This window comes from Vulpes lagopus, chromosome 4, assembly GCF_018345385.1.
Source record: "Vulpes lagopus strain Blue_001 chromosome 4, ASM1834538v1, whole genome shotgun sequence".
NCBI classification, from domain to species: Eukaryota; Metazoa; Chordata; class Mammalia; order Carnivora; family Canidae; genus Vulpes; species Vulpes lagopus.
The window spans coordinates 92,186,277-92,207,257 of record NC_054827.1 but is presented as its reverse complement, the minus strand read 5'-3'; the positions used below and the strand labels follow the sequence as shown (position 1 = coordinate 92,207,257).

General features: G+C 38.8%; 1 protein-coding gene and 1 pseudogene across 3 annotated transcripts in view; one reads left to right on the top strand and one right to left on the bottom strand.

The window, feature by feature from the left end:
* The window catches only part of OCA2 (OCA2 melanosomal transmembrane protein), a 409,422-nt gene that overhangs the window by 340,189 nt on the left and 48,252 nt on the right, over positions 1–20,981 (top strand). The window lies entirely within an intron of this gene.
* Positions 17,919–19,740, bottom strand: LOC121488886 (annotated as a pseudogene).

Below are 20,981 nucleotides of genomic sequence, written 5' to 3'. Positions count from 1 at the left end.
AGGAAGAAAGGAAGGAAGGAAGTGACTCTTTTAAGGAAATAGCCTAGTTCTAGCAATGATGTTTGGAATGTTAGGTTCTAGGACACTAATGATTCCAAGGGTACTGGTGATTTGTTGTCTTTCAATAACAAAGTTTACTTTGCACTTTCTAGTTTTGTGTAAACGGAATTATACAGCATGTATTATTCATTTGCCTTGTTTCTTACACTAAACAAAATTGAGATTCATATATGTTGTCATGTGGATCATTGATTCTTCCCTTTAATTGATGAGTAGTATTACAGTCTAAGGATTTTTCACAGCTTATTATTCTTTTGAAAATTGTTATTATTTCCTGTATTTGGCTATTACAAAAAGTTGCTAAGAATATTCAGGTACAAGTTTTTGTATGGACTTATCTGTTCTTTGAATAAATACCTAAGAGTGAAATGATTGGATCATACTGTAGGTGTGTGTTTACATTTTTAAGTAATCACCAACCTGTTTCTCAAAATGGCTACATCATTTTTACATTCCCACCAGCAGTGTATAAGAATTCCCATTTCTTTTCATACCATACCATACATGTGTTATTGCCTGTTTTACTTATTACAGCCATTGAATGGGTATAAAATGCAATTTGTGTGGTTTTTTTTAGTTGTAGTAAAATACACTTAGCATAAAATTTACCAGCTTAACCATTTTTAAATGTATAGCTCAGTGACATTAAGTACATTCACATTGTTGTGCAACTATCACTGTCATGTATCTTCTGTGCTCTTCTCATTTTGCAAAACTGAAATGGTACCCCTTAAAAACCAGCTCACTATTCCCCTCCCTCAACCTCAGGAATTTCTATCTCTATTAATTTGACCACTCTAGGTGCCTCAATAAAGTGGAATCATACAACATTTGTCATTTTGTGGTTATCATTTCATGATGTGAATATATAATGTCCTCAATATTTTTAAAAAATATTTTATTTATGTATTCATGAGAGACCCAGAGAGAGAAGCAGAAACATTGGCAGAAGGAGCAGCAGGCTCCTCGTGGGGGAGCCTGATGTGGGACTCAGTCCTGGGACTCCAGGATCATGCCCTGAGCTGAAGAAAGATGCTCAACCACTGAGACACCCAGGTGTCCCAATGTCCTCAAGATTTATAGCATTGTTGTAGCATGTTTCAGAATTTCCTTATTTTTTAAGATTGAATGACATTCCATTGTATTTATATATCACATTTTGAATGATATTCCATTGTATTTATATATCACATATCACTCATCCATCAGTGGATCCTTGGGTGTCTCCACCTTTTGGGGAGTGATTATTGAATACAGGTAGTATTATTTCTCCATCTTTGTTGTTCTTTTGTTAGCATTGTTTGGGTTATTCTAAGTTATTTGCATTTCCATGTGAATTATAAAATCCGTTTGTCAACTTCTACAAAAAGCCTTGTGAGAGTTTTATTAGGATTGAGTTGAATTGATAGAAAAATTTGTAGAGAATTAATTTCCTGACCTATGAATTTTTCCAATCTCGGCCAAGGTACATCTTTTTATTTAGTCTTTTTTATTTCTCTCAGAAATATTGTGTAGTTTTTTAGTATACAAGTGTTTTATGTCTTTTATCAGGTTTATTGCAAAATATTTCATATTTTTGATGCTATTATAAAGGTTTATTTAAATTTTAATTTCTGATTGATAAAGTTATTTATTAACTGTAGTACTCCTTTTGTAGATTTCATCAAATTTATTATGTAGATGATCAAGTAAACACAATTTTACTTGTTCCTTTTCAATTTGTATTCCTTTTCCTTCTTTTTCTTGATTGGTTGCATTTACTGGATTACCTCCAGTAAAATTTTGAATAGATGTGGTGAGAGAGGATGTTGTCTTGTTCCTGATCTTTTTTTAAAAAAATATTTTATTTATTTATTTGAGAGAGAGAGAGTGAGCAAGGGAAAGAGTTAGGGCAAACAGGAGGAAGGGCAGAGGGAAAGGGAGAAGCAGACCCCACCAAGCAGGGAGCCTGATGCAGATGTTTAACTGACTGAGTCACCCAGGTGGCTGCATTGTTCCTGGTCTTACTGGGGAGTCACTTAAACATTCACCATTAAGTATGAGGTTGGCGGTGTGTGCGGGTATTTAGATGCAGTTTGTCAGTTTGAGGGATTTACCTTCTATGCTTGGTTCCTGAGAGTTTTTATTAAAAGGGCATGTTGGTCAAATGCTTCTCTGTGTCAGTTGAGATGACTCAGTATATATTTTCAGGTTGTTAATGTAGTGAATTATACTGATTTATTTTATTTTTTTTTATAAATATATTTTTTATTGTTGTTCAATTTGTCAGCATACAGAATAACACCCAGTGCTCATCCCATCAAGTGCCCACCTCAATGCCTGCCACCCAGTCACCCCCACCCCCCAGCCCACCTCTCCTTCCACCACCCCTAGTTCGTTTCCAAGACTTAGGAGTCTTTCATGTTCTGTCTCCCTTTCTGATATTTCCCTCCCATTCTGTAGGTTGTCTTTTAGTTTTGTTGACTGTATCCTTTGCTGTGCAAAAGCTTCTTATCTTGATGAAGTCGCAATAGTTCATTTTTGCTTTTGTTTCTTTTGCCTTCGTGGATGTATCTTGCAAGAAGTTACTGTGGCCGAGTTCAAAAAGGGTGTTGCCTGTGTTCTCCTCTAGGATTTTGATGGAATCTTGTCTCACATTTAGATCTCTCATCCATTTTGAGGTTATCTTTGTGTATGGTGCAAGAGAGTGGTCTAGTTTCATTCTTCTGCATGTGGGTGTCCAGTTTTCCCAGCACCATTTATTGAAGAGACTGTCTTTTTTCCAGTGGATAGTCTTTCCTCCTTTGTCGAATATTATACAGTCAACAAAACTAAAAGACAACCTACAGAATAGGAGAAGATATTTGCAAATGACGTATCAGATAAAGGGCTAGTTTCCAAGATCTATAAAGAACTTCTTAAACTCAACACCAAAAAAACAAACAATCCAATTATGAAATGGGCAAAAGACATGAACAGAAATTTCACAGAGGAAGACATAGACATGGCCAACAAGCACATGAGAAAATGCTCTGCATCACTTGCCATCAGGGAAATACAAATCAAAACCACAATGATATACTGATTTATTTTAAAATTTTAAACTATTCTTGCATCCTAGATAAATTCCACTTGGTCATGATATATTTCCTTTGAATATATTTTTGATTAGATTTGCAAAAATTTTGTTAAGAAATTTTTCCTGATTTCCTTTATTGTTTTTCTGTTTTCTAGTTCACTAATTTCTGCCCTAATCTTTGTTATCTTCTTTCTTCTGCCAAGTTTGTCTTATTTTTTTTCCTTCATCTTTTTCTGGTTTCTTAATGCAGAAGCTGATGTGATTGATTTGAGACTTTCCTAATTTAAGTGTTTTAGTGTTATAAATTTCCTCCTTAGGACTGCTTTATAGTCTGATAAATTCTGATATATTGTGTTTTCATTTTCATTCACTTCAAAGTACAGTACTTTCTATTTCTCTTTTAATTTCTTCTTTAACACAGGTTATTTGGAAATGAACTATTTAGTTATTAGACACTTGGGCATTTTCCAAGGATTTTCCTGTCATTGATATCTAATTTAATTTCATGTGGTCAGATAATATACTTTATATTCTCTTATACAAACCAGTGAGGTCTCATGGGGTCTGGCCCCTGCTGTCCAACCATATCTTCTACTATTTTTCCTCTCCTCACTCTAGTCTTTTTAAACTGTGTTTTGAACATCCTAAATCCATGGCTCCTGGAGGTCTTTGTCTCTGGGATTTTTGTCTACCATTCAGTCACACAACTGACTCCTCAGTTTTCTTAGTGTTCTGCTCAGTGTCACCTTAGCAAAAAGGCCATTTACCACTCAAATTACAATAGGAGCCCCTACACTTTCCCTGCCCTGTTTTGATCCGTAGCAATTTATACTTTTTGAAGTGCAGTACATATGTATTTGTTTGTTGTCTCTCTCCCCTAACTGGAATAAAAGGGCACTGAGAACAGGTATCCTCAAGTGCTCGCTGTTAGGCACCAAGGGTAGGAATAGAATGGAATGCTTACAGTAGGTGTTTAATACATATTGAGTGAATGAATGAATGTTGTCCACGGAGCCCCAGGGGTTGCTCTAGATTTAGCTCAGCCTGGTCCTTCTCTGTAAATGTACCCCTCTACCTCACCCATAGAATTTCCCTGACAACTACAAAGAGAATGCCTTCCATTTGGTACAATAATGAGAAATAGTCATGGTTTTTAAAGCTGCTTATAAAGAGCTTGTCTTGTTAAACAGTGTTTGGTTTTCTTAATATCCAATTGTAATACAGATCTGACCATACATGCAGCTGGTCTGTCTCTTTATCTAAAAGCCCATCTGGGTTCTTCTTAAGAAAACTATATTCCAAATGGAATTCTTTAAAGCTGCAGACTCCTTTAAAATTTTATTTATTTATTTTTTAAATCAAGTGGTTACATAGCTACATTGTGACTCAGTACTTACTGGTCTTTGTTAAATGCTTTGTAAATCCAAAGACTTACAAATTTTAAAGAAGAGCACAAAACCCTCTAACCAATCAATGTTATTTTAAATGTTGGAATCTGGGGTATCTGAGTAGTGCAGTTGGTTAAGCATCTGACTCTTGGCTTTGGCTTAGGTCAATATCTCAGCTCAGGTAGAGATCTCAGGGTCATGGGATGGAGCACCACCTTGGGCTCTGTGCTCAGCTCAGGTCTGCTTCAGCTTCTCTCTCCCTCTTCCTCTGTCCCCAGTCCAGATTGTGCTCTCTCTCACATAAGTAAATCTTTTATTTATTTATTTATTTATTTATTTATTTATTTATTTATTATAGTCACACACACACACACAGAGAGAGAGAGAGAGAGAGAGAGAGAGAGAGGCAGAGACACAGGCAGAAGGAGAAGCAGGCTCCATGCATCGGGAGCCCAACATGGGATTCGATCCCGGGTCTCCAGGATCGCGCCCTGAGTCAAAGGCAGGCACCAAACTGCTGTGCCACCCGGGGATCCCATAAATAAATCTTTTTAAAAAAATGTTGGCATTGGCATCCAGATGCACTGTTTGTGTAGTGATTACTAAAGACATCTTGAATCATCTTGAATGGGCCTACTGCTTTTTGTATGTTTATTTTGATGCCCAAAGATTTTTTTTCTTCGAATCAGTAAGACAGGATCAGAAAGACTTCCCTAATTTGAAGAGGGATAGAGAGATTACTTTACAGTCTTTCCTCCCTCACTGAGGACATCTCAGTCTTCGGTGTTCATTTCTCTGTCATAACTTCCTGCAACATAAAGGTTCTTTTAAGTCATGGTCACACAGAAAATTTTAGATAGAAGGCCAAATTGAGGATAAGGTCATATTACATTAAAAAACAAAAACATCTCTCCTACTGTCAAACTTTGTTGTACCATGGAGGAGAAAATATCACCCCAGATTGGGCATTTGTTATTGCACATGGGTCTTGGTATCAGGATGGAGCTCATCAAAGCCCCTTGTCAGCCTGTTGTGAACCGAACTGCTGGCCACAGCTTGGCCTTTCATCTTCTCCGAAGTCCTCTTCTCTGGCCTAGGCTCCCATCTCAAAAGACTTTTGCATCTTTTTTTCTTACCCAGTTAGTCATTAATTTAAACAAAACTTTTTTAAATTTTTGCTTTTTAATGCTTGCTCTGGCAATGGGGGATGTCTATAGTCCTGTCTTCCACCACTACACACCCCCAGGTCTGCACACCCCCTGTGGGCTAGCATGCCCTCCCTGTCCTTCAGTAGGCTGCCATCCTCAAGGAAACTTCCAGGCGGAGAGCTCACTCTGGCTGGCCTCCCCGCAGGGTGCCATTTCAGTCAGGCCTGGGCAAGAGAGTCAGGAACTAATCTAGCCTCTGAGTATTTCTGATGGACACCTGGGACACTCCTAGGAGAGCCCTTGTGTTCTGGTCACCCCTCAGTCTATCACTGTTGTCTCTTCATCCTACTTTTCAGCTGCTTTTTTATCAGGTTTATCATAGGCTGATTCCCTCTTATTCTGAAAAATATTTTTTTTCACTGAAGGTTAATCTCATCTTGAATATTATTACCCACTCCCAAACCAAACATAACAAATGAAACTTGAACCATTTCATTTTTGTACCAGAAACTTAAACTAAAACTTCATCATCCAAGGTGATGAAGGTGAATATTAGATTCCTTCCAAAGGGTGAGAATATTCTCAATAAGTATGAATGGTTTCTCTGTCTGGTTTCAGTTTCTGAAAGTACATAACACTCATGTCCTAGAAGAGAACCTAGATGCCCAGCTAGAAGACAGGACAATTTCAGGGGATCTCTGAGAGTTCTGATGTCCAAATACCATAGCTCTGAATTGCTGTTGATCCACATGAACTAAAGGTTGAAATTCCATCGTTAGAGTTATCCCTTAGATCAAAGCTATTCTACATTAGGGTAATATGAATAGATAAAATGAAGAGGCACACAATGTTTCACACACAGCTGATACTCAGCAAATATTTGCTGAATGACTAAAGAGAAATAATAATAGAGCTAATAATTATTGAGTGTGAAGTGGATTTTCCCCCTGGTTCCTCCTTGTGAAAGTAGGAGAATCCTCCCCATTCCCTGAGGAAAACAACCAGAGAAGGGTGTTGGGCCCTGATCAGTGGGGTCACTGGGCCCAGCACTCTGGCCCTAACACTTGAAATTAGGTCATGCAGAAGCAGGGGGAGATCGGAAACTTTGATGAGGAGTAGGGGAAGCATGGGGGATCCAGGACTGCTTTGCCTGGCATTTGCTCTTTGAGGCATTTTTTTATACAGTTTGGTACTACTAGTTGTTGCTTCCAAAGTGAGGTTAAGAAATGTCTGCAATAGAAAAAAAAATGTCTACAATAGTTGAGAAAGGGATATGATGTTGACAGATGATGCTTTTTCACATGACTCTTCTTTTAGCTCTATTAAAAATGTTGGGGGAAACTGATACTCAGGAGGATCTGCCCCACCTGGCACTATAGCAAGTGCCCAGAATGGCTACTTCCAAAAATCCCCAGACATCACAATGGCCCATTGTCAGATGAGGAAGCCGATACTCACAGTGGATAGAACTTGTTCATGGCCTTTCAGTGGCAAATGGCAGGGCTGGGATCTTCATAGCTCTGTCTGCCTCAAGTCCAAACTCTTTCTGCCACACTGTGCATCTTCCCATAGATGCTTTGGAAACACATGTATTAGTGGAAAATAATTAGTATGGATGTTCACGACTTGGTGATGTTCCAATAAATTTGATAGCAACTGTTGCCCATTCTTCAACCCAGGATGCAGATAGATGTGTGCATCAGCAGAGCACACACAATGGTCCTGTGGAACCATTGATGGCTTGGAGTATCTTTGTCCTTTCTGCCAGTACATAATCAGGTTAAGGATAGTATACAAGCAGTAAAGATTAAAGAACTCAATTAAAATACTGGAGAAGGCACAAAAAATGCATCTTTAGGGCAAGTACTGATTTTTTTTCTTAAATAGGAAAATGCAAGTGGTTTGAAGTTCATTCTACAGTGTTATAAATTTTATAAGTGAAACTCTCCTAAAGGCTATATCCCTGTCATTTCTGAAGTTCCTCTTCTAGTTTAAGCAGTGATGTATATGGAGATGTTGCTGCCAAGAGTAGCAACAAGAGCATGCAATGTTGGAGCCCTGTGGACAGTTTAACAAAGAGGCAATGCTTCCAGGCAGAGGTCTGCTTTCAGCAACCACTCTTCTCTCAGATCTGGGAAACTAGACCTGGTTCAAATTTCTAAAAGATCTCCTTGAAGGCCATGGGAAAGCAGAGAGACAGTTGTTGAAGAGATGAGACTGGTCCAGGGTGGAGTATTAGCTGAAAGACAGCAATGGTGAGGGATAGGCAGCCAACTACCTTGTGATGAATTAGTGATGTGGACAAAGGAGGGGGAAGAAGAGAACATTCAAAGAGGCTTCTGAGTTTGTAGCTTGAGAAACTGGGTCAATAGCAGTGTCATTTATTGAGACAGGAGAGCTCTAATGGTAGATAAATGACTTTAAATGGCTTGAAAGTTCAGCCAAAAATAAACACATAAGAATTTGTCCAAAACAGTTATTGTCAAAGGCTAGTCCACTCTGAAGAATGTTGTCTCTGTAAATTACGTAAAATACCACGTCAGATGAGGGCTCGGTGCTATGTGGAGCACAACAGTCTGAGGTAATGGAAATGTCTTAATTTAAACTCATTTTTCCCAGAGTGAAGTTTTTCCTAGGCACCAGTAAATCCAATGGGAGGTGGCCTTATCTTGCATTAGGTTAAAGTTCAGTCACTCTCCTGAATAAAATGAAAGGAAGCACCTCAATAGTTAACAAGCTAGAAACTAACTCCCCTGTGCAACATTTCCATCTGTTTTCCAATGCCATAGAAATGGTCTGCTCTGCTCTCTTTCTCAAAACAGTATATGAACTGCCTGAAAAAGTTGTTTTCAAGCTATATAATCTGAAAAGAATTAGCAATTGAAGAGACAAAACTACTAAAGTAGGCAGTTGTGCTGAGAACAAAGAACACATTTATGTTTTCATTGATCTTCTGAAATATGTCCTTCTGTGTGGAACTCAAGGTAAAATTGGCACTTCAAGGATGTAGGCACTTCAACAAGAATGGAGTCTTAGGACCATATTATTTATAAATGCATTTTCTACATCATCACTTGGAAGTGACAATATATATTTAAACATATCCCTGTGTATAGTTTCCTTTTAAGTTCCTGGCTCTATAGCACACTTTCTTTTACATAACATTCAGGGTGATATGGTGATGGACGCACTTTTCCTGAACTGAACCTGAACAGAATGAGGAAGAACCATGTGTAAAAGTTCACCTCTAAATTTCCAGCTCCAGAACTCACTGTTCTGGAACCCTCACATTTAGTCCCCCAGAGCTTTCTCAATCTGAGTATGGTTTCCTCATATGCCTCTTGGGTGAATGAGCTGCATGCCTTCCACATGGTGGAGCAGTGGATTCTCCTCCAGACACTTACAGGTCTGACAAGTGCAAACACCAGGAGACAGAACTACCCCAAGCTGCTGGACTCACATTCATGGAATTTCTTGGAGGAACACAGAAACTTAGGTACCTGGTACAAAGTATGTGCAGGAACTGGCTTGTGAGAGCTGATTGTTAAATTTTCAGGATTTTTGCCACCCACTTGTTAAACATAGTTGTTATTAAAAATTGAGTTATGTAAACTTAGGTTAAGTATACTAAAACAAAAGTAATAAATATTCAAAAAGCATATCTTCTAATTAGTTTACTACATTTTGCTATTTCTTTGTCCTTGAGGTTATTTATATTGTTTGATCTGTATGGTAGAAATATTATATAACAGTGCTGCAGTGATCCCTTCCCAGCTCCATGTTTAGTGACATCACATTTGTGCTTGAAATTACTCATGGTGGGAGTATTAACACCACTTATTTTTATCAGTACTCTTAGTGTATAAGGAGAATATTTTCTCTCTTGAAAAGCTTGGTGTATAAATCCTTATGCACTAAAAATCATGCTTTGTCATTTTAAAGTGCAGTACTAACTTCTAATCTAATTTCTAGTATTAAAAACATCTACCATTTTCTGAGTGGCTGCTTTGCTCCAGGCTCTGTATCAGGCACTGACCTGCATTATCTCATTTTTTACCTGTTACAATGGAAACCTGGATCCCTTCATTTAGATATTAAAGGTCCCTTCCGGGGGACCCTTGGAAGGGGAAGTGGGCGGGGGGTGGGGGGTGACTGGGTGACATGCACTGAGGGGGGTACTTAATGGGATGAGCACTGGATGCTATTCTATGTGTTGGCAAATTGAACACCAATAAAAAATAAATTTATATATATATAAAAAATAAAGGTCCCTTCCATCCATTTGCTTGCTATAAAATTCCTTTTAGTTCTCTATTTCTTTCAGACTTAACCCTCAGTCTGTATGTTAAAATGCAACAAAGCTAAAGGTCCAGAAATGGTGGTGGCCTTGTGACTCTTGCTGCACCTCCTTTGATATTGCAGTCACACCATGCTGTGCTCCTCCACTGTCCCGTGGAGGAGACCTTATGGAAAATAGCTTAGAAATGAATGGCAAGGCAGGAGATGCAGCTTCAAGCAGCGAGGGTCAAGGGAAATCTGACCTTGAGAGACTTTCACATTTGTTGAAGTTGGCATGGACCCCACCATTTCCAAGACAGGGTAGATGAAGCTACTAAGTCAATACTTCAAACAATTGGCCATATTTTGTTTATGTTTCTGGTATTTAAACATGGCAGCAATAGCCCCATTCTTGAATCAGCATGGAGATGAGGAAAATGTGTGGAATTCTAAATTGTTTTCTTAACCTACAAAAGGATAGGTGCTGTCAGTGCAACTAGAGCATGAAGAATGGTATGTCTGCTCAGCAAAGGAGATTGGTTTTGTGATTCCCTCTCAACACCAAATGGGTACATGAGGCTGGGCAGGGTGTAACTATAGTACTTTCTTTGGATTCTGTGTAAATAAGTGGTTGTTAGGCTGTTCTGTGTGAGTTTCAGATGTCCCAGCACAGCATGCCCAGGGCATCCCAAGGGTGGGCCAACCCTGGCCAGCAGAGACTGCTTTGTGAGCAAGGGTGGTTTCCTGGAAGCTGATGGAGGTTTAACCAGTACTTGCTGACACATACAGGGATGGGAAGTTGTCCTTTTATCTCCACTTTCATTAATACTGAATGAAAAAGGGAGCTCTCCTGTTATATTGGTGTACACAAGCATCAAGTCTAAGGTGCCAGCGTGTGTTCTGGGTAGAGCTATCTAGTTGTCAGGATGCTGAGGCAAATCTGCTCTCTTAACCAGCTACACTCCAAAGCAGATGGTTTCCCATAGGAAGAATATAGTTTGGAGATCATGTTATCCAATATAAAACAAGTCATAGTTCATATGTCATAGGTTGAAGATAACAAAAGTGTAAGCTTCTATAGGAATTTAAGGTAGTAAAAGGGGAAAAAAAGGCAGAATGCATGTGCCCCAGAGAGAGGCAGCTGGTGTGGACCTCCCCACAGCACCCTCTGGTTTGGTAATTGCCCAGGACCTGTCCTGAGGCAGGCTGTCATCATAGCAGTGGCCTCTGCTCAAACACAATGCCCGTGGTCCACACTGCGACTCAGGATGGCGGCTGGCCATGCCTCTAAAAGGTGACCAGCCACCTGGTGTCTTTCTGGTTTTCAGAGGGTTCCCAGTGCAGAGCTTCTGTGTCCAGGGGGGCATGAGTTCTCTGAGCTTTCCGCACACGTGGCTTTTGTTCCTCCTCCTGCAAGCAGGCTTTTTTGAAGGTCTGACCTACTAAGCAAAGATCTTCCTTCCTTGGGGAGGAATTTCTCTAGAAAACTAGCAGAGTCCTGGCCCCCAGAACCCCCTTATTTTATTGATGAATCCCCAAGGCCCACCTGATATACTTGTATGTGACTAACCTTCAGCTTTCATGGCCACTTCTGAGTTCTTTTTCCAGGAACTCTCCAGCCCCACAAAACCAATGAAAGAAAATGGGCATGGAAGGCATGTGGGAGGCCCAGACTGAGGGTACTTCCCCAGCTCACTCACCCATGGCCTTTTCAGCTCTACTAGAAAGCCCGGTTCCATGATAAGTAGTAAGCACACACTGCCCCTTTCACCTGCCCCTTTAGTATTTAGAAGGACAACAGATGTATATTATTCAATGTTGTATATATTTCTGGGAGTTTAAGCCAAGGCTTTCTGTTGCTTTTTCTGGATGCATATAGTGTAATCATATAATCCATTGAGCTCAGAGGCACAGCCCTGCTGGGAGCTGTGGCCCTGACTAGGCTTTTCCTTGACATTGTTTTCAATAATGACATTGACTGAATCATTAGATAATGATATGAACTCAAAAAAACACATCTGGCACATAGTAGGCATTATGCGAGAAATGTGTAATTCTTAGAGCTGGAACACTGAGAATCAAAGGTCAGATAATCCGCACAAACAAGAGGCTTATCTCATGCTTGTTTTGCTTCCTGCTACCCTCCTCAAGGCACTCATAGACAGCCCTAAGAGAAACAGTGCATGGAAAGGGAGTATAATCACACCTCAATGATGGAGCCTCATCCTTGCCAGGTCCCTCTCTCTCTACATTCAGTGTATTCCACAGACCCACCATGTATGGTGTGGGGTGCCAGAAGGGCTTACTCACCAAGTGTGTGGCAGTGATGAAATGTGGCAGTGTTTCTTCTTTCTTGAGTGCTGCAGAGGGTATCAGAGCCTATGGGTGGGTACATCCACTCATGCAGCCCACGAGAGCCCTTTCAACAATAATGCCACAGTCTATAAGAAAGGATACACAAAGGATGAGGCTCTCTTAGAATGAGCCAGAACTTCTGCTATGTAGGGTTGCCTCTCAGGGTTGCCTCTACAGACCCGTCCATCCTGTAAAATGATGTAGAAATGTACAGATTCAGCTATTCCTGTTCTTACCACCTTTGATTTCAGGATGCTGTGCTTCAGTGAAACTTGTCTGTTCTGGAGCATTTCAGGGTCTTCCTTTCCTGGAGGTGTAACAGTCACTGCTGAGTTGAAGGTGTATCTGTGTAGTGAAACCATCTCGTCCACTATGGAGGAACTCTACTGGTGTCAGAATCACAGGAACAGGAAGATCTGAGGGAATGTTTTGCTGAAAAGTGAGATGGGAACATGGGGAGGACTTTTTCACAGTGTAGGCACAGAGTTCTGCCTCCACACCAAATCTGCTAACTTGACTGTGTTCCTGGCTTTCCATCTTTTTATGTAGTTCTTCTTTCCCAGGACACAGAGGACTGACAGGTTACAGTAAACCATGAAAGCTCTTTGAGTGAATGAACAAATGAGTTAATGAGCACATGAGCATGAAGGACTGAATGATACAGTATCTGAGGTGATTTCCTGCTCTCAAATTCTATGATTCTATGCATGGAAGAATTAAAGCAAGGACTCATAACAAATCTTCATAGCTAAATAAAAATCTCATAAAAGTTATTTCAGTAAAAAAGCAGCAATTGAATTGGGATTTTATTTTTAAAACCAAATCTTGACCATCTTGACAGGAGAAAATCTCCAGCTAAGATTCATCTGCAATTATTTTTTTTTAAATGATGGAAAACTGTTTTCACATTATTTTTTTTTTTTTGCTAGGTCAGCTCATCGTTCTTACTAGTTGGGCATTGTAAACATCCCTGGTATAGATAACATTGTCGTTGTCAGATTTTAGCAGTAGTTTACTGAACACTCATAAGATATCACATAGATAATTTGCTATTAGCTTTATACTTTCAAAACCTGGCTGAGTTATACACAGTCTTAAATTTTTGGTCCCATTGGAAGAATGGTTCCACATTACAGGATGCCAGCTTTGAGTATCAGAGCCCACTGATCTGTGCTATATTAGTCAGTCCATTAGTTCTATCATGGTTCAGAGCCCACTGATCTGTGCTATATTAGTCAGTCCATTAGTTCTATCATGGTTCTGCTTCACTCAAAGCTGGTTAGATAAGAGATAAAGCAGCATTGTCAGTGATTATAAGAATGAGATTTACAGTTTTGTAAATAGTCCTGGGGAGCTGTCAGACCTGCAGATACCAGGACTGCCAAATGCCCTGGAAGCTCCTCCTGACACCAGTGCACTCAGCCAAAGAGCCACCTGGGACTTCAGTGTGAACATAAGCCAGCACAGGGCACCTCTCTTCTGCTCTGCCATCCTCTCCAGCCTTTAGTCGGCAGAGCAGACTCTACTCCTCTTCTGAATTTAGAGGAACCCAGCCAAGTTTTATTGGGCCACTGGAGATTCAGAAATAAATTAGTTTCTTTCCTTGGTGTACAGGGACTTGCACTATAATAAAGAAAGACAGGTAGACTCCAGTGTGATTACATACCAGCGTACAATAGAGATCTGCAGAGTTCAATGAGTTTGGACAAATATATATAGTCATGTAACTACCATCTTAGTTGAGACAATATTTCTCCCCAAGGTTCCCTGGCACCCCTTTATTTTCTTTTTTTAAATAAATTTATTTGTTATTGGTGTTCAATTTGCCAACATATAGAATAACACCCAGTGCTCATCCCGTCAAGTGCCCACCTCAGTGCCCATCACCCACTCACCCCCACCCCCGCCCACCTCCCCTTCCACCACCCCTAGTTCGTTTCCCAGAGTTAGGAGTCTTTCATATTCTGTCTCCCTTTGTGATATTTTCCACTCATTTTTTCTCCTTTCCCCTTTATTCCCTTTCCTATTTTTTATATTCCCCAAATGAATGAGACCATATAATGTTTGTCCTTCTCCGATTGACTTATTTCACTCAGCATAATACCCTCCAGTTCCATCCACGTCAAGGCAAATGGTGGGTATTTGTCATTTCTAATGGGGGACAATGGAATATTACCCCTTTATTTTCAATTCCTTCTCCCCTCTACTGGTAAGAACTCATCTGATTTCTGTCCCCATAGTGTTTCATTGTTTTGAGTTTTTGTTTTTGCTTGTTTCAGCTTAGAAGTATAAACATTTTTTAAATATTTATTTTAGAGTTGTTTTAGGTTCACATCAAAATTGAGAGGAATGTCTTCACTCAAGCACAGCTTCCCCCATTATTAAAACCCCTCACCAGAGCAGTGCATTTGTTATATTGATGAACCTGCATTGATACATCATTATCACCCAAAGTTCATAGTCTACCTTAAGGGCTACTCTTGTTATTGTACATTGTATGAGTTTAGACAAATTTATGTGTCATATGTCCATCATTATATTATAGTATTAGACAGAGTATTTTTCACTGCCCTAAAAAATCTCTATCATTGCCTCACCCCAATCCCTGGCAACAACCGATCTTTTTACTGTGCATAGTGTTCCTTTTCCCAGAATGTACTATAGTAGGAATCACACAGCATGCAGCTTTTTCAGTTTGGCTTCTTTCATTTGTAATAAGCATTTAAGTTTCTTCCATGTCTTTTCATGGCTTGATAGCTCATTTCTTTTTAACACTGAATAATATTACATTGTCTGGAGGTACCACAGCTTGTTTAGCCATTCACCTACTGAGAGACATCTTCCAGGTTTTGACAAGTATGAATAAAGCTGCTGTAAACATCCATGTGCACATTTTTGTGTGGATGTAAGTTTTCAGTTCCTTTGGGTAAATAACCAAGGAGGGCAATGGCTAGATTTTATGGTAACAGTATGTCTGGCTTTGTAAGAAGTTGCTAAACTATCTTTCAAAGTGGCTGCACTGTTTTGCATTTCCACCAACAGTGAATGAGAGTTTCTGTTGTTCCACACCCTCACCAGCATTTGGTGTTGTCATGTGTTGGATTTTAGTCGAACAGGTGTGTAGTGGTATGTCATATTTGCTTTAATTTGCATTTCCCTAATGACATCTGATGTGGAGCATAGTTTTATATGCTTATTTGCCATCTGCATATCTTCTTTGGTGAGGTGTTGCACCTCACAATTTTACTTTTTTCAGAATCTTAAAGAAATGGAATCTAGATCCTTCACTTCACATAATGCTTTTGAGATTCAACCATGTTCTTGCACTTATCAGTAGTTAAGTGTCTTTTAACTACTGAGTAGTAGTCCATTACATAGATGTACAGTTAGCTCAGAGGTGTTTCTGTGCATGTATGTTTTCATTTCTCTTGGAAAAATACTTAGCAATAGAATTGCATGGCCATGTGGTTTGCATACATTTAACTTTTTGGAATTGCTATATAATTTTGAATTCTGCCATTAATATATGAGAGTCCTAAATAGATTTGATTTTTAGCCATTCTGACATATGTGTAGTGGTAGGTGATTTGAATTTACATTTCACTAATGATTAATGATGTTGAACATGTTTTTTATCTGTTTATGTTCTTTGGTGAAGTATCTATTAAGATACTTTTAAAAATTGGATTATTTTCCTATTGTTAAGTTTTGAGAGGTTTTTATATTCTTAAGATGCAAGTTATTTTTCACATATGTGACATGCTAAATTTTCTTATCTTTTCATTTTCATAGTAGCATCTTTCCCAGACAAAAGTTTTAAATTCTGATAAAGTCCAATTTATGAATTTTTTTTTGTGGGTCATGCTTTTTGTGTTATATCTTAAAAATCTCTGCTTAGCACAAGGTCACAGATTTTTTTCTCTTAGATGTCCTTCAATAAGTTTTACATTTTATCTCTGGGCCTATGATCCATTTTGAGTTTGTTTTTGTGTATGGTATGATGAATGAGTAAATATTCATTTTTGTGACATATACAGCATCATTTTATTGAAAACACAATAATTTTTACACTAAGTCACTTTGGCACTTTTGCTAAAAATAAAACAAAAAAGACTATCCGTACATTTAATATGTGATCCAAGAAATATGACAGCCAGAGTAGGTTTTGATAAGCTTCTATGTATATTTTAAGGAACCACCATACTATTTTACATAACAACTGCACTGTTCATTTTACATTCCCACCTACAGTGCATAAAGGTTCCAATTTCTTTACATCCTTGCCAGCACTTGCTATTTTCTTGTTGCTAATTTATTTATTTTTGATAGTGATCATCTTTATACATGTGAGGTGATTGTCTTGTGATTTTGATTTACATTTCAATGATTATTGATGATGTTGAGCATCATTTTATTTTATTTTTTTTTGAGCATCATTTTATATGCTTGTTGGCCATTCATATATTTTCTTTGGAAAAATGTCTAAGTTTTTAGTGTATTCTTAAATATGGGTGTTTGTCTTTTTGTTGTTAGTTTGTAGTAGTTATTTATATTCTGTATATTCATCCTTGATCAGATATATGGTTAGAAGATATTTTCTGTTCTGTAGTTTGTCCATTTTTGCTTTTGTTACCTGTGCTTTTGATGTCATTTGCAATAAATGATTACAAAACCTAACATCATAAAGTTTTTTCCCTGCTTTTTTTTTCTAGGAGTTATATAGTTTTAGGTCTTACATATAAGTCTTTAATTTGATATAACTTTTGTATATGGTGTGAAGGGTCCAAATTCGTTCCTTTGCAATTGGATGTCTAGTTTTCTAAGCACCATTTGTTGAAGAGACTATCCTTTCCCCATTATGTAGCCTTTGGACTATTTCCAAAGATCATTTGATCAGAGGCTTATTTTTGGTCTCTTTATTCTTTAGTCTATTCATTGGTCTATATGTCTGTCTTTATGCCAATGCCAACATTGTTTTGATTAATTACTGTGGCTTTGTAGTATGTCTTAAAATCAAGATGTGTTAGTCCTTTTTCTTTTCTTTCTCAAAATTATTTTGGCTCTGAGATTCCATATGAATTTCAGGGTATTTTTTCCTATTTTAAAAAAAAATGCCATTAGGCTTTTGATAGAGATTGCATTGAATTTGTAGACCACTTTTGGTAGTCTGGACATTTTCACAACATTAATTGTAGCCCAGGAACACCAGATTTCTTTCCACTTATTTGTATCTTCTTTATTTCCACATTATTTTGTAGTTTTCTGTGTACAAATCTTTCACCTTCTTGGATAAGTGTATTTCTTCTGATGCTATTGTAAGTGAAATTGGGGAATTGATTTCATAATTTCCTTTCCTGATTGCTCATTAATAGTGTATAGAAATGCAAGTGATTTTTTTTTATATAGTACAAAGTTAGGGATCTTTATTCAGACAGTAAAGCACAGCAAAGTGGGAGGACTATGCTGTCTCCATGACAACAGAAAGTCTCCACTAAATGTAAGGGCCATAAATATAAGGCCCTTGGCTTTTATCAGGCAGACTCTTGCTGGTTCAGGAGAAACGTATTTTAACTTGATGAGAACAAAACTAGGCAGCCTGGCTATAGTGTAGAAGGGTGGCTGGCTGTTTGGTCAGTTCTTCTGGAAGTGCTTAGTGAGTATGTCCAGCAGCTCCTGCTTCTTCAACCCGCCCTTCAGCCCATACACCCTGCAGGCTTCCTTCAGCATGGGCACAGTGAGCTTACCCAGTGTGCCCTTGTTGACATGGGCCCTTAGCTCCTCTTCAGATAACTCCATCTTGGGCCTTTTGCTTCCACCTTCATCATCTTGTTTCTGCTTGGGAGCTTTTCCTTCAGGACTGTAATCTGGTGGGTAGACAAGCTCCTTAAACTCATTCACCAGGGAGCCGTCTTTTATCTATTGCTTCAATCTTAGGCAGTGTCAGATCCTCCACCTGCTCGGGGTCCGTCAAATCCAAAGCCAACACCTCCAGGTTCCTGAAGTGTTGCTGCAGCACTGGGTTCTCAAAGCTGTCACTTCTGTATTGAATCAGAGCTTCTGAACAATAGCCTTCATCTTGTCTATCTGCTCTGGGTTCACCATGACTTTTTCAGTAATGGGCACCTTGCGTTTATTGTCAGCATGGGGTAAGAAGACAAGCTGAAAGCCTGGGGGTGTCACATGAATTTTCTGGTCATCCAGCTCCTCTTCTTATGGCAACAAGGCCACAAAATAAGGAGGGATGTTCCGACGGGGTGTGGGGGGATGTATCTGCACACTGCCCTGACCTTATCCAGACACTTGGTGAGCAGAGCAATAAACAGGGTTGAGCTCCCATTCACCAACTACTCTTCAGGGTACACGAACAGGGAGGGCCTCAGGTAATGGTGCTTCTTCAGCATTATCAAGGGCTTGAAACTGTTGAGAATCAAACCTGATTCATCAAAGCGTTTCAGCCCTTCCGTTTCCTCTTTCTCTAGTACAATCTGACGATTCCCATAGTTCTGAGACCTCTTGGTGTCACTAGGCAGAAGCAAACTGCCCGTATTTACATTAAATGTCCGGGTTTTGGATTTCACTGGTTCATTGGTCTCCTGGTAAAGCCTCACTGGAGGAGGTCTGACAGCCTTCTGGACCATATTATAAATGCCGACAGTGAGTGCAGTATCTTTGCTGAGCTTAAGCTTCAACCTGCAGAGAACACGCTTCCGGGTCTCCTTGGCATGAACCTTCCTCAACAGGTCTTCTAGCTTGCTCAGTTTGTCAAAGTGAACCCCTAGGTCCTCATCCTCTGCTATGATGATGATATCTCGGTAGAATAAGGATATGTCAAAGCCCCCACATTTCTTCAAGTGCATCAAATCCAAGAAGATACCTGTGTCATGGAGATCCCCAGCTTTGATCCTCGCCCTGCTAGCTTTGGCACTGTCATTGCCATGGGGGTCATCTTCATTGGTGAACATCATGATCCTCTTATGGCTTATCTTGACCTGGACATCGCTAAAGAGGTTGGCACAGACACAGCACTTCACTTAGTGAGTAGTCAGATCCATGGCCAATTAGGTCTTGGAAATGTTTCCCCGCCTCCCCCTTAAACTGGTCAAGCTCAAGCACTCGTTTAGCACCTGGATTATCCATCTCCTGTAAGATGTAAATATTTTTGAAATTCACTGAATTTCTATCCTTCTCAGTACCATGGAACACCACTGCCAAGAGATCTTGATTACTGCTTATGATCTTACTGGTATACACACTCTGGGTACACTGGATGCTTATGTCAAAAGGAGTCAGTTCAACTTCACCCTGAGATTCAAACATGGCCCTAGAACCATCAACCAAAAAAAATCAAACTATCTCTTCCTGAATATGTATATTCTCCACTGGCTTCAAGGCCCTCTTCTTGCTCTTCTTCTTCATTGCTCTCGTTTTTTAAATAAGACTCCCAGCCTGACATATTGTTTATTGCTCACTGAGGCACAAGGAAGAGATAAATTTCTGCAAGCGACTTTCGCATGTGGATTTTGTATCCTGCAACTTTCCTGAATTCATTTATTAATTCTAACAGGTGTGTGTGTGTGTGTGTGTGTGTGTGTGTGTGTGTGTGAGTGTAGACTTGTAGACTTTAGAGTTCTTTATGTATACAATTATGTCATCATGATAATCATGACATCATCCTGAACAGAGATAATTTCACTTCTTGCTTTCCAACTTAGATGCCTTTTATTCCTTTTCTTGCATAATTACTTTGTCTAGGAGGAATTCTAGTACTATGTTGAATATAAGTGCTTAAAGAAAGGATCTTTGTTTGATTCCTGATCTTAAAGGGAAAGTCTTTAGTTTTTCAGCATTGATTATGATGTTAACTGTGGACTTCTTATATATGGCCATTATTATGCTGAGGTAATTTTCTTCTATTCTTAATCAGTTGAAAATCTTTATCATGAAAGAGTATTGAATTTTGTCAAATGCTTTTTCTGCATCAGCTGAGATGATAGTGTTTTTTCCCCTCTATTCTATTAATGTAGTATATTACATTGATTATAATGTAATTTTTGTATACTAAACAATCCTTACATTCCAGGAATAAATCCCATTAGTTATGGTGTAAAATGCTATTACTGTGTTGCTGAATTTGGTTTGCTAACATTTTATGGAGAATTTTTGTATCAATATTTACCAGGGCTAATTGGTCTCCTGTTTTCTTTTCTTGTAATATTTTCATTTGATTTTGGTATCAGGTTAATTCTGGGCCTCCCAAAGTTGGTTTGGTAATGTTCCCTCTTCTTCAATTTTTTTTTTTTTTGGAAGAGTTGACCAGTATTGATGTTAATTCTTCCTTAAATGTTCAGTAGAATTCTCCAGCAAAACCATCAGGCCAAGGGCTTTGTTGGAAGGTTTTTGATTAATGATTCAATCTACTTTCTAGTGATAGATCTCTTCAATTTTTGTCTTCATTATTTAGTCTTTAGATTGTATGTTTATATAAATTTAATCAGTTTTTCTAGGTTATCTAATTTGTTGGTTTATAAATATCTTTGGTAGTTTCTTATCCTTTTAATTATTGTAGGATCGATTTTAATGTGTCGTCTTTCATTTCTGATCTTTAAAATTTGAATCTTCTCTCTTTTTAATCTTACTTTTTGATATATTCCTTTATTGGACTTCAATTTGCCAACATATAGTATAACACCCAGT